The sequence below is a fragment of the Pleurodeles waltl genome, chromosome 7 (assembly GCF_031143425.1).
Source record: "Pleurodeles waltl isolate 20211129_DDA chromosome 7, aPleWal1.hap1.20221129, whole genome shotgun sequence".
Taxonomy (NCBI): Eukaryota; Metazoa; Chordata; class Amphibia; order Caudata; family Salamandridae; genus Pleurodeles; species Pleurodeles waltl.
Genome location: NC_090446.1, coordinates 618,269,903 through 618,282,145, shown reverse-complemented (window position 1 = coordinate 618,282,145; position 12,243 = coordinate 618,269,903). Strand labels below are relative to the sequence as shown.

The 12,243-nt window shown below is 44.9% G+C and overlaps 1 protein-coding gene across 1 annotated transcript in view; it reads left to right on the top strand.

Annotated features, from left to right (window-relative positions):
- Positions 1–2,268: 2,268 nt before the first annotated feature.
- Positions 2,269–12,243, top strand: part of HRH2 (histamine receptor H2) — a 536,633-nt gene continuing 526,658 nt past the window's right edge. Inside the window, exon 1 of the mRNA XM_069244591.1 lies at positions 2,269–2,756. The gene's annotated coding sequence lies outside the window, so the exon portion shown is untranslated. The remainder of the gene's footprint in view (positions 2,757–12,243) is intronic.

Here is a 12,243-nt window from a genome sequence, read left to right as displayed (position 1 = left end):
CTGCACTTCCCTCTTCGACTTCTGCCAAGGATTGACCACTGACTGCTCCAGGACACCTGCAAAACCGCGACAAAGTAGCAAGATGAATACCAGCAACATTGTAGCGCCTCATCCTGCTGGCCTTCTCGACTGTTTCCTGGTGATGCATGCTCTGGGGGTCACCTAACTTCACCCTGCACTGGAAGCCAAGAAGAAATCTCCTGTGGTTCGATGAATCTTCCCCCTGCTAACGCAGGCACCAAAAGACTGCATCACTGGTCCTCTGGGTCCCCTCTCATCCTGACGAGCGTGGTCCCTGGAACACAAAAATTCTATCCAAGTGACTCCCACAGTCCAGTGATCCTTCAGTCCAAGTTTGGTGGAGGTAAGTCCTTGCCTCTGCACGCTAGACTACAAACCTGTGTACTGTGTGATTACAGCTGCTCCGGCTCCTGTGCACTCTTCCAGGATTTCCTTTGTGCACAGCCTAGCCTGGATCCCCAGCACTCTGTCCTGCAGTTCTCAACCCGCTGAGTTGGCCTCCGACATCGTGGGACCCTCCTTTGTGACTCTGAGCCAGCTCTGGTTCACAAATCTTCTAAGTGCCTGCTCTTGTACTTCTGCGGGTGCTGCCTGCTTCTATAGGGGCTCTCTGAGTTGCTGAGCACCCCCTCTGTCACCTCCTCCAAGGGGTGACATCCTGCTCCTTCCTGGTCCCGAGCAGCAGCCAAAAACCTTTACCATGACCCTTGCAGCTAGCAAGGCTTGTTTGCGGTATTTCTGCATGGAAACACATCTGCAACCTTTAGCACGACGTGGGACATCTTCCTTCCAAAGGAGAAGTCCCTAGTTCTCTTCGTTGTTGCAGAATTCCAAGCTTCTTCCATCTGGAGGCAGCTTCCTTGCACCTTCATCAGGGGTTTCCTAGGCTCCTGCCTCACCTGGACACTATCGCGACTCTTGGACTTGATCCCCTTGCCTTGCAGGTCCTAGGGTCCAGGAATCCATCTTCAGTGCTTTGCTGGTGTTTGTTGTTCTTGCCGAATCCCCCTATCACGACTATTGTGTCCTTTTGGGGTAGTAGGTGTACTTTACTCCTACTTTTTAGGGTATTGAGGTGGGGTATCTTGGACACCGTGACTGTTTTCTTACAGTCCCAGCGACCCTCTACAAGCTCTCATAAGTCTGGTGTCCATTCGTGATTTGCATTCCACTTTTGGAGTATATGGTTTGTGTTGCCCCTAGACATATCTTTGCCTATTGCATCCTATTGTAATTCTACACTGTTTGCATTACTTTTCTAACTCTTACTTACCTGTTTTGGGTTTGTGTACATATAACTTGTGTTTATTACTTACCTTCTTACTGAGGGTTGATTATTGTGTTTTCTTATGATATTGTGCATATGGTAAAAGTGGTATAGTAGGAGCTTTGCATATCTCCTAGTTCAGCCTAAGTTGCTTTGCCATAGCTACCTTCTATCAGCCTAAGCTTCTAGAAACACCTCTATTCTACTAATAAGGGATAACTGGCCCTGGCACAGGGTGTAAGTACCACAGGCTATACACTATAAGCCAGGACAGCCTCTTACACAAGCGAGACGCATGTGCAAGCGCATGCGACGCAGGCTCGACCCTAAAAAGTACAGGTACTCAGTACCGGACAGTAACTGTCCATTTAAAGCACTGACTAGTAAGGCAAAGAAATAGAGCATCTTGCATTGGGGTGACTTAATTAGCTGAGATGGCTATCCAACCTCAAGTTTTTTAAGTTAAAATAATGTCTACCTTATATCACGAGATAGGATTATAGATTTAATAGAAAAACCACTCACGGATTTAACACTTTTCTGAACATTAGCGCTCTTACATGAGAGCGGTTTCCATCAGTGTTCGAGAACCTTTTTATTTGTGAGAGTGTAATCTGGCAGTGTGTAACCTGGCCGTGAACTGCGATTTCCGTTTTGGGAAAGGCCGTCACAGATTCACTGTCAGAAAAAACACATCTATAAGTTAATCAGCAACTAAAATTGAGCAATTCTTCACATATATCGCTGCCCCAGTCGGTCTGTCACCAGTAGGAGGTATAAAACGCTCACCTCTCTCTTCACATCTCAAAAGGATTGTTGTTTGTACACAAAATGTCACCACCCCTGCTTCTACATCGCTTAGCCTTCCTCGGAGGTATGGGGAGAGAGGAAGGAGGCTGAGCTTAGTGTTAAATGCCAACCCTTCCAAATTAAATACGTGCGTGAATAGTACTGTGTCCACATCCCGTTCTGTGAGAAGCAGTCACATCTCAAGAGAGACAGTTGCAGCCAGGAACACGGTGGGTGTGTTATTCTTCTGTCACGTTATTCTCAGATTTGAACATCTCCCTTTGCTTCCGAAACCCAGCGAGTGCAGTTTATTTCTGGTTCATGAATACGGCACACTTCTGGGGTAACGTAACGTGGGTCGCCACTTCTACTCACAAGCGGGGAAAGTTCGGTGGCCAGGCCCGCGGTCCTTTCAGTTTGGGCCATGTTGTCCCTCCCACCTGCCCACCCACCGCTGGCTCTGAGTCATTTCGTGCTCGCAGGGACTGCCTGCCAGCGAGCATCAGAAAGAAGCAGCCGCAGCCCGTCCCCTGCTCCCGCCCTCAGCCGGCACCGGTCCTCCCGGGCGCCCGTGCACTGTGGATGCTGAATCTGAGACTCCCACCAGCAGCAGGACCGACTCTGCCAGCGGAGCCCAGGGGCTGCTCCCTCCCACACACGCGTATCTACCATTTTTCAGGTAAGGGCTTGCAACCGTCTCTGTTCGGAAATGGGGACCCGCCACATGCCAGGGGTATCCCTGCGGACACAGCTAAGCGGGGTGTCCAGGGCAGCGCCTAGTGCGTTTCTTTCCAGATGCGCAGGGCTGTCAGGCGGGTCCCTGAGGAGGGCATTTGTCTGCTAACAAACTTACTTCACCCACTTCCCGTTTCAAGCTGCGGGGTTTTGGGAGTCAGCAGGGTACCTTAGAAATCATTCACCATTCATCCTTGGAAGGAATTAAAGCGACCATAATTGCATTGCTCCTGAGCCTGACGTACTCCGACGCTGTGGCGCAAATGGCAGGTGGCTTCAGAGTATGGCGCAGGCTTGGAGAGGTGTGAAGGAGGAAGGGGTGGCGGTCTGAAATACAGTGTCATTTGTTCCCACCCTACCCTCTCATACTTCCCCTTAAAGGTTGTACGTTCAGTGCGTGCTCTTTCACTTCCATTTATTTGGACATTTGTCTGACTGTCTGTCTCCTTCCTTGTTCACACTTGTCGCGCGACACTCGAACCGCTGCTGCTGGCAGCGGCTGACACCCTCGCGACGACTGATTTGTGCTTTCTCGTGAGAGACTGAGGGATAAAATAACACATTCAGTGAACGTGCAGCGAAATGTGGGCTGTGACACCAAGGGTGCCATTTGAAAAATAGAGGAGGGAAATTAACAAGGCCAGGGTGTGAAGAAAGACTTGGAAAAAGGTGGGTAGAAAAACCAAGCCTAGAGAAAAGCTGCTAGTGGACAAAAAATGAAGGAGAGAGGCGGGAAGGAGAAGAGAATTCAAGGCGGAGAAAACGGGAGGGCGCATGAAAGATCTCCAGGGAAGGGAGTCTGGTATAGAAACGCACCATAGCGGAATGTGAAAGAGGCATGGAGCAGCGAAGTTGTCGAGCGACGCCCTGAAGTAGGGGTCGAAGATAGAGTGGGCATGGGGATGAAGTAGAGGGAGAGGGATGGATACAAGAGTGTGGGGAAGGGCTGACTGGAAGTGTCTGCTGAACGCCATGGGGTGCAGACCAGTCTGTGGCAGCCCCGATGACATTCCAGCCCGTGGAGAAACCACACTGCCCAAATACGGGGTATCGCCCGGTTGGATCACTAAGTGAGACGTGACAAACTGTTCTTTTGGCCATTACCATGAGCGATGAGCCCTCTCGTTTTTATCTCTGCTGGTAAGTCTTCGCATAGAAAGGCGCAACTTAAGAACTACTTTAGGTCAGGGTCACTTTTTGCATATGTGCCCGGTATTGTCTTGAATCATTGTAGAGAACGCATGGGAACCTCCAACAACTTTAAGAAGAGGAGTCATCTAGTGCAAGGAACTGCTTTTATTAGAAGAGAAAATGGGTACAATGACATGGTACGCTCGGAAGACCAGTGGTATAAAGCCACCACGACAACCCTCTTCCTTCGTCCATAGTTCTACTTACCAGGAGCAACCTCCTGCCAAAGCACCTGTAAAAGAGATGTGCGGCTTCAATCCTTGCCCACGGCCAATGGCTAGTTCGGTGGTTACAGACACCATCCATCTGTCCTTCCTCAGACAACCCTGGTGCATTACGTACAATGGCGAACAGCTGTCCAGCCCGGCTTCGAGGCACTGGGTTGGGATAAGGAGCTGTCTAGGTTTTTCAATGGGTCCTGACCTATGGTACCCTCATTGAAGCACCACTTCATCAGAGGTAGTCAGCGCTATATAAATACAATTTCAATCAATAACGCTAGCATTTAATGGAGCAGCAGCATGACCTAGCTCAGGAGAGAAGGTCTTCCTTAGGCTTTAATACTCCAATGACTAACATTAATGCCTTGGTCAGGTTCTCACATTTATAATGACCAGGAGTGAAGCAATGTTCAGGTGTTCAGTGTATAATGACAAATGTAATAACTTTGTTCAGTGTCTCATGGTTATAATGACCAGCAGTGAAGCTTCTTTCAGAACTCGTGCTTATACCCAGCAGCAGTAAAGTCGCTTTCAATCACTCATGCTTATAACGTCTCTTTCAGTTGATCATGCAACTAATGACCAGCAGTGAAACTTCAGTCATATCTTTCAGTCACCCATGCTTACAATGACCAGCAAAGAAGCCTCACATGCCAGCCTCTGGGTTCTCTTGCGAAGGATCCTGACTTGCCAAGAGGTGCTCACTTCAGTTCCTGGGCCCCTGGGAGAGAAGTGTGGCATAAAACAAGAAGAACCAGGCACACCGACTCTGGATGACTACAGAAGTGGTGCTGCTGCCTGACTCTGTGCCTCTGCCTGCACCTGAGGCCCTAGTCCCAGCTGAAGTGTGATGATCATGACTGACACCGCAGGCTCGACGCCTCCGCCTCCTGCAACATCGTGAGTCCCAAGTGCTGTGTCACCGATGTCCGTGACACCCCACTTGGCCGCAGCATCTGTGGCCCTGTAGGGTGACCGCATCACCGCAAAGTCGCCTCATTGCATCTTGACCCACAGGACTCTTGACCCCACTGTATGGTAAGGAACTGATGCCTCAACGCCGACACTGCCTCAACTCAGCTGGCCCATAAGGAACCAACACCTCACCTCCCCTGCATAGCAGTAAGGAACCAATGCCTCACCTCCTGCATAGCAGTATGAAACAAACACCGCACTAGCTCCAGAGATGCCTCACCTTCCCCGACTCTGTGCCACATCTTTGACTCTACCTTGTTTCTAAGGTACTGTGTGTGGGGTCCATGCGACTCCGTGACCAGCGCTGCGCTCCCACATGAGTGGCATCCGACTGTTGGGAATGACTCCATCTCAACACCATGATAGCACTAGTTGGAACTAGTGTGTTTCTATGCTCTTTGTTTGGATTTAATCTTTAAAAAAAATCATATCTTTACTTGTGAGTGTTGGATTTCTGTTGTTTCGGTCTTGTTTTACTTTAGATAAATATTGGCTATTGTTCCAAGCTGGTATGGGTAGAAATACTTAACGCATTACCTCTGAAATAAGCCTGACTGCATGTGCCAAGCTACCAAGGGGGTGAGCAGGGGTTATCTTAGAAGTGTGACTCCGTTACACTGACTATGTGAGGGTCCCCACTTGGACAGGGTGCAAACTGACTGCCAACTAGAGACCCCATTTTAACAGTCTATCTCAGTTGTCATAGTCATGATGACTAATAGCAAACCCTCTTTCAGTCGCTCAAGAAATGAATGACCAGTAGTGAAGCTTCACTGATGCTTGTAATGACCAGCAGCAAAGCCTATTTCAGTTGCCTATGCTTATAAAGACCAGCAGTGAAACCTCTTTCCTTTGCTCATAGTTTTAGTGACCAGTAGCAAAGTCCCTTTCAGTGCTCATGCTTAAAACAACTCTTTCAGTTGTTCATGTGATTAATGACCAGCAGTAAAGCTTTGCTCATGCATATAATGACCAGCAGCAATGCCTTTTCAGTCGCCTAGCTTATAATGACTAGCAACTAAGGGCCAGATGTAGCAAAAAGATATTTTGCGACTTGCAAATTGCGAGTCATAGCGACTCGCAATTTGCAACTCGCAAAATATTATGCAGAAAGGTGTCTCAGACACCTTCTGCGACTCGCTATGGGGTCGCAAAGACCCACCTCATGAATATTAATGAGGTGGGTCGCAAATTGCGACCCCATAGCGAGTCCCTGCACTCACAGGGATGGTGGCCTGCTGGAGACAGCAGACCTCCATGTCTGTGACTGCTTTTTTTAATAAAGCATTTTTTTTTTAATTGCAGCCAGTTTTACTTAAAGGTCACAAAGCAACTCAGCATCGCGATGCGGTTGCAAATAGGAAGGGAACACCCCTTCCTATGTGCGAGTCGGAATCACATTTTGCGAGTCGGTACCGACTCGCAAAATGTGACTCTGCATCGCGTAAGGCCTTTTGCACGTCGCAAACTGCGTTTTTCGCAGTTTGCGACGTGCAAAAGGCTTCCTACATCTGGCCCTTAGTCTTCTTCCATTGCTTGTAGTTGTAATGACCAGCAGCAAAGCCTCTTTGTGCTCATGCTTAATTGCTTCTTTCAGTCGCTCAGGCTATTAATAACCAGCTGTGAAACTTCACTCATGCTTTAGGGCTTTCAGTGTTACATTTGTCAGCAGTGAAGCCCCATTCAAGCTTTTGTAGTCACAGGGGCCAGGAGGGAAGTCTTGTTCCTAAGCACACAGTTTGCTGTACTTGTGTCTGGCCTCCTGGAACTCCTGTGCACCAGACAGGCTCCAGATAAGAGCTAGAGCTTAAAACTTTGAGATAAGAATGCACTTACATCCCTTTTGATAACATTGTATTTTAATTATAGGAAAATATGTTTGTATGGGCTGGGGCGGCTGCATTGTGTGCATAACAGATATTGTGCCAATTGTGTGCTACATTTAATATATGCTTCTCTGTATGATGTGGGTTGTAGAGTATAATGTTGATATCTTAATTGGTGAACATGATAGCGCCTGTGTGGAAACTATGTTTGAGGCACCCGCTTGGCTGCTCATGCATAGTGCAAACAGCGTATTATGGTGCATGTCTCTATCTCACTCAGTATGCACTCTGCTGTTTGCAGAAGGCACTCAGGTTAGGAAGCTGTGGTCTGTGTACAATGCACACTGTATGGTGCCTGGCGTTCGTAGGCTGTTAAATACCGTATTCTTGGTCAGCATATTTTAGAGAGTTTGGTTCAGAATGGTAACCCCATTAAGGCTTCATGCCCCTAAGCAAGAGAGTTGCCACTGATGCCTGCATAATATGTTGTACAATGCAAATTATGTGTGAAACACAACTGTAGTATTATTTACTCATGATTTCTCTGGCTAAAACAGTTTTAAGCCTGAAGACAGGAAGCTCATGTATTATTTCCCCCCCCCTTGGATTGAGGTGGTTTTGGGCTGTCATAAGTCAGGAATGGCACATCTTCAAGCTGTTTAATACTATCTTAAGGCTGTTTAGTACTATTTTAAGCCAGGGCAAACCAGTTGTAAACCAAGGCCACCTGCAATTGCTTAAAATGATCTAAACCGGGACTTAGGCCCAGGGGCTTGTTATTAAATCACAGCCTGTCTCTTTTAAGTTCGGCAATGTTATAAAATGCTGTGTGTCTGTGACTGTACACTGGATTTGATCTCTGTACCCTGAGAATTTGCATATGTTTGATGTTAGCACTGAGCTCAGTGTACAAAGGTTGATTGCAAAGCAGACGCTTTTTTAAAGCAGTAACTGCTTTGCAAAATGACCTCCTTTTTGTCCTATGCATGATATACAAATCAGAAGCAGCGCAACACCCCAGGTCCCATGGACTCTAAAAAAGTATTGAATCATGAATATACATGAGGCTGAGTTACTTTAATTTCTCATTGAGAACGCTGTGAATACAGGGACGGTGGTCTGAGAGGGACAGCACACCTCCATGTTTGGATCTGCTTTCACAGAATGCCTACTTTTACAAGAAATTCTGCAAATGGCATCGGGGGCGGGAGGTAGACGACCCCAATATCACTACCTGCTTCCCTGGTGCTCCCCCCAGCTGTCATTCAAAGGGACAGAACCAGCTTTGCTAATCTGTACACATACTTTGAGAGGTCAGTAACCTGTAAGTGGTTTGTCACATCAATACCCAGGGCAGACCAGTCACACATTGCACTGTGAAACGGAAGAAGGAAGCAGGCACCCACTTCATGTCCTCTCCACCTTCCGGTTCACAGGAAGTGAAAAGTGTACTTAGTGTGTCGGCACGGCATTCCCAACCTGCAAAGTATCTTTAATATTTTGCAACTCATTGTTTTGCAGTCGCAAAGTGTGTGATTGTGCGAATTGCAGGTTTATCAGCCTTAGAACAGTTTGTGGAACTAGGCACATCATTCTTCAGTCAGGGGATGCTAGGTGATCGTTTTAACACTTACTCACACAGTTGCATGTTTTTCATGTTTTGTATTTGTTTTTCTGGCACATGTGGCTGCCTATTCTAGTTTGTCTCAACGATTTGATGGAGGGTGACAACAGTTTAGTTTATCATAAAAGATCAAATCCCTGGGCTTTGTGCTCATTCCCAATACCTGCCAGGATCAACATGCAAAGATGGTTACAAAGACAGTTAATTCCCGTTTATTCACCACACAGTCTTTAAAACCTTTAATCCTTGCAGATGGTCTCCAATTTATAACCCATGATCTTACCTTCCTTAAAATAAAGTATGAAATGTATTTTGTTGCATTTCAGAATTTGAGAGCAGTGCTTCACAATGCAGCAAGGCGTGAGCAGATTTATATTTACTGAGGCCTGGGAGCCTACAAATCAATGTTTGTAAATCGGTTTGTTTTTGGACATAATTGTCACATTATTTGTTAAATTAGAAAGTATTAGTCTGAGAATCAAGAAATTAACTGTTAACACAGTGCACCGAAGGGGAGATTACTGCTTGCCAGAAGCCTCAGTCAGAGTAATAGCTGACCTTAGCAAGGAGAAAGAGCTCTGGATTCTAAACGCTCTACCTTTGGGAATAGTTACCCTTACCTCTATACTTGGAGGATGCCTTCCTTCAGAATGTAACACATAGACCTCTCCTCGTTTCACGTCTGCAGGGTGTAAAGAACAAGTTTCTTCTTTGTTCTTCTTCTTTCCTGGCCCATTGTTGTTATTCCAGCGCTTTGAATCTTTCTTCTGATTGCTACTAGCTCAATTGAAAAAATAGCAAAATAACCGACTCCGGAATATCTAAAACTAAGTTTAGGACTATGTAATTCAAATCAAATATTATACGGCACACATTTCCATGCTTAAGGTTTTTATGATACATGAAAGCCTGCAATCTCTGCATAAAATATGTTTCTAGTTCTTTTGTTCAGAATGGTTGTGATGTCACTAGTCACATGTAAAAAGAAAGTGACCAAGCTGAGCTGTAATAATCAATTACAGTTGAGCTCTGGCTTTCACAATGCTGGCCGTCAGAGCCAGCAGACAATGTGTTTTTCTGAAATAGCAGTCATTAGCAGAAATAGGCCATTTATAGAAGTATGCTTATTTTTGCACAGCTGTAGTTCAATACAAGAAAACAGGAATCCCTCTGTATGTTATCACACATAATGAACTATGATTGTTTTGAATTTTGAAAGAGACATGTTAAAATGCATTTAATATGTTTTTGCAGCAGTTTATTAGTTGTATCATGGTGTGTTTAATCTTTTGCTTCATTTATTCTACGTTTCTATCTATACTCATTCATGTGAAGCAGCAACGGACCTGAGACTTTTTTTGCAGGAAGGGTAATTCTGTGACCATGTATCATAAGGCAAAAATTACCCTTTGTCCTAAGTTAAAAGGATATGGTAACTCGCCTCAGTGTTCCATGATTTTACGAAGCAAGTTGGCCTTCAGCCTTGTTCCTCTATATGGTTATTGATCTTTTTGATGACTTGCAGTATTCTTATAAAGTACGACACAGGGTACTTTATCTTATATATACTGGAATTAATTGGCTCTTAGAGTAGTTCCAAACACTTTACAGGCTCCTGCCATCTCTATGGATAGTACAATGGAACACTTTTGATTGTCATTTGCACTTTAACTGCTCTAAAAGCAGAATGTTTATTTTGGTTTAAACCACTATCAAATGAGGCCAATGGTCGTAGTTGTGTGGGAATCTTCGGTATTGTCTCAGTGGCAAAATATTCATACAATTATGAGCCAGATTGGCAAAATGTTTTGCTCTGGTATTAGGTTGTTGAAACAAGATGTTTACAAAATCTAAATAATGCACAAAAGGTTTATAACAAATATTTTACTTTCTGTATTGGAATGTGCCCTCTCTCCATGTATTGAATGTATTTTTTTGTAAACAAGCATCATTTTTAATTCACAAAGTATTAAGACTATAGATTATGTCCCTGGTTTAGAAAAATCTAAATGGAGAGGAAATGTTATGTGCTCTTGAAAAAAATAATCAAGAACACCAAATATCAATACAAGCTGACCGCTTCTGTATGTCTCACATAGAAGCTAAGATGTGGGATAATCCTAAAAAACGTCCATCAAGCAGTCCTCATCACTTCTCTTTTCCTCCAACCATGCCAGCTCAGGACCACAACTGTAAACAAAATCTCAGATTGGACAACCTAGTGCACTAACCAGATAAGTACACTGTATCATATGAAATATCATAAGGGAAACCTGCAGAGTTGATCAATGCTGCCAGCTTCCTGAAAAACCATAAAGCTGCTCGTGTGTCGCTTTCACTTCATCATCCAACACACTGCTGCGCTCTACATCCCATGACATGATAACCGCACCTTGGTTTGTCATCAAGCATGAAATGGAACACTTCCCGTGCAGGATCAAAACAAAAGCAAATCCTTCGACTCACACACCCTGCATGGTGGAGCATCCTACTCATGTAGGCATGGTTTTCAGTCCCCCACATAGGGATAGTAAGTGCTATGCCAATGCTGCAGTGCAATACAATACAATATGACACAATAGTCCTAAACTAATAGTTAAACAATACAGTACTTAACTAATAAGTAGTTTATAACGATAACAAAAGCAAACAAAGTAGTATAACAGTGAAAAAGATTCCTCTTATATACAAAGTGCAGTTCCCTGAATCAGAACAGCCTCTAGGAGGCTTTACAGAGGCTTTGTAGGGATACCCATCTTCCGTATAGCATACTATATGCTAGACCTCTTCTATTTCTAAAGCCCACTGCAAGAGGATGTTTATCTTTTACCTTCACATAAGCAAATGCTTGACTGTGATTGGCTCCGATGTCATCATCGTATGGTACTGTGTGCCGGCGAGCTTGGGAAATTTGTGGTGAGGGAAAGCCGGACTTCATGATACCACTGATTGTGTAGGCAGTATTATATGAATGGTAGGTTCGAGATATTTTACTCTGAGAGAAAGTTGTAAAACGTAACTTTCAAATATTAGAAGTTTACATACATAAAGTTGCATTTCCTCTCTTTTCATGAGGAAAATAAACTTTTGTTATGAACGCAGTTATCATAACGCACAGGGTGCAGTTCACAACAAGTAGTAAATCTCCACCCATAACACCATTATTAGGAATGGGTACAGCAGTACAATTTTCAGAATTATACAAAAATTCAAGTGGAAGTTTGTGCCAGGCATAGATTTTCAGGTGTTCTACTAGGAATGCCATTTGACATATCTCTCATGCTCTCATTTACCAATGCAGAACTTTTTATATTGCGCATATGTCCACCCTTAGGAAATGCAGCCGGATGTGAAATGGACATTTTGGTGCATGGGGTATCCCCATCCCATACTCCAAGACTGGAGATTATCCGTCTGTTCCACTTACCATCCTGGGAAGGCCCAATGCTTTATTAAAATTCTGAACATTTCCTGGATGGGAAAAGGCCAAACAAGGGTTTTTGAAAGCCAACAAACTCACAAGCGTGTGTGCATTAACACACTTAATGGCAAACTACGCTTTGACCTGCCCACATCCCCGCCCTTTGAATGGGT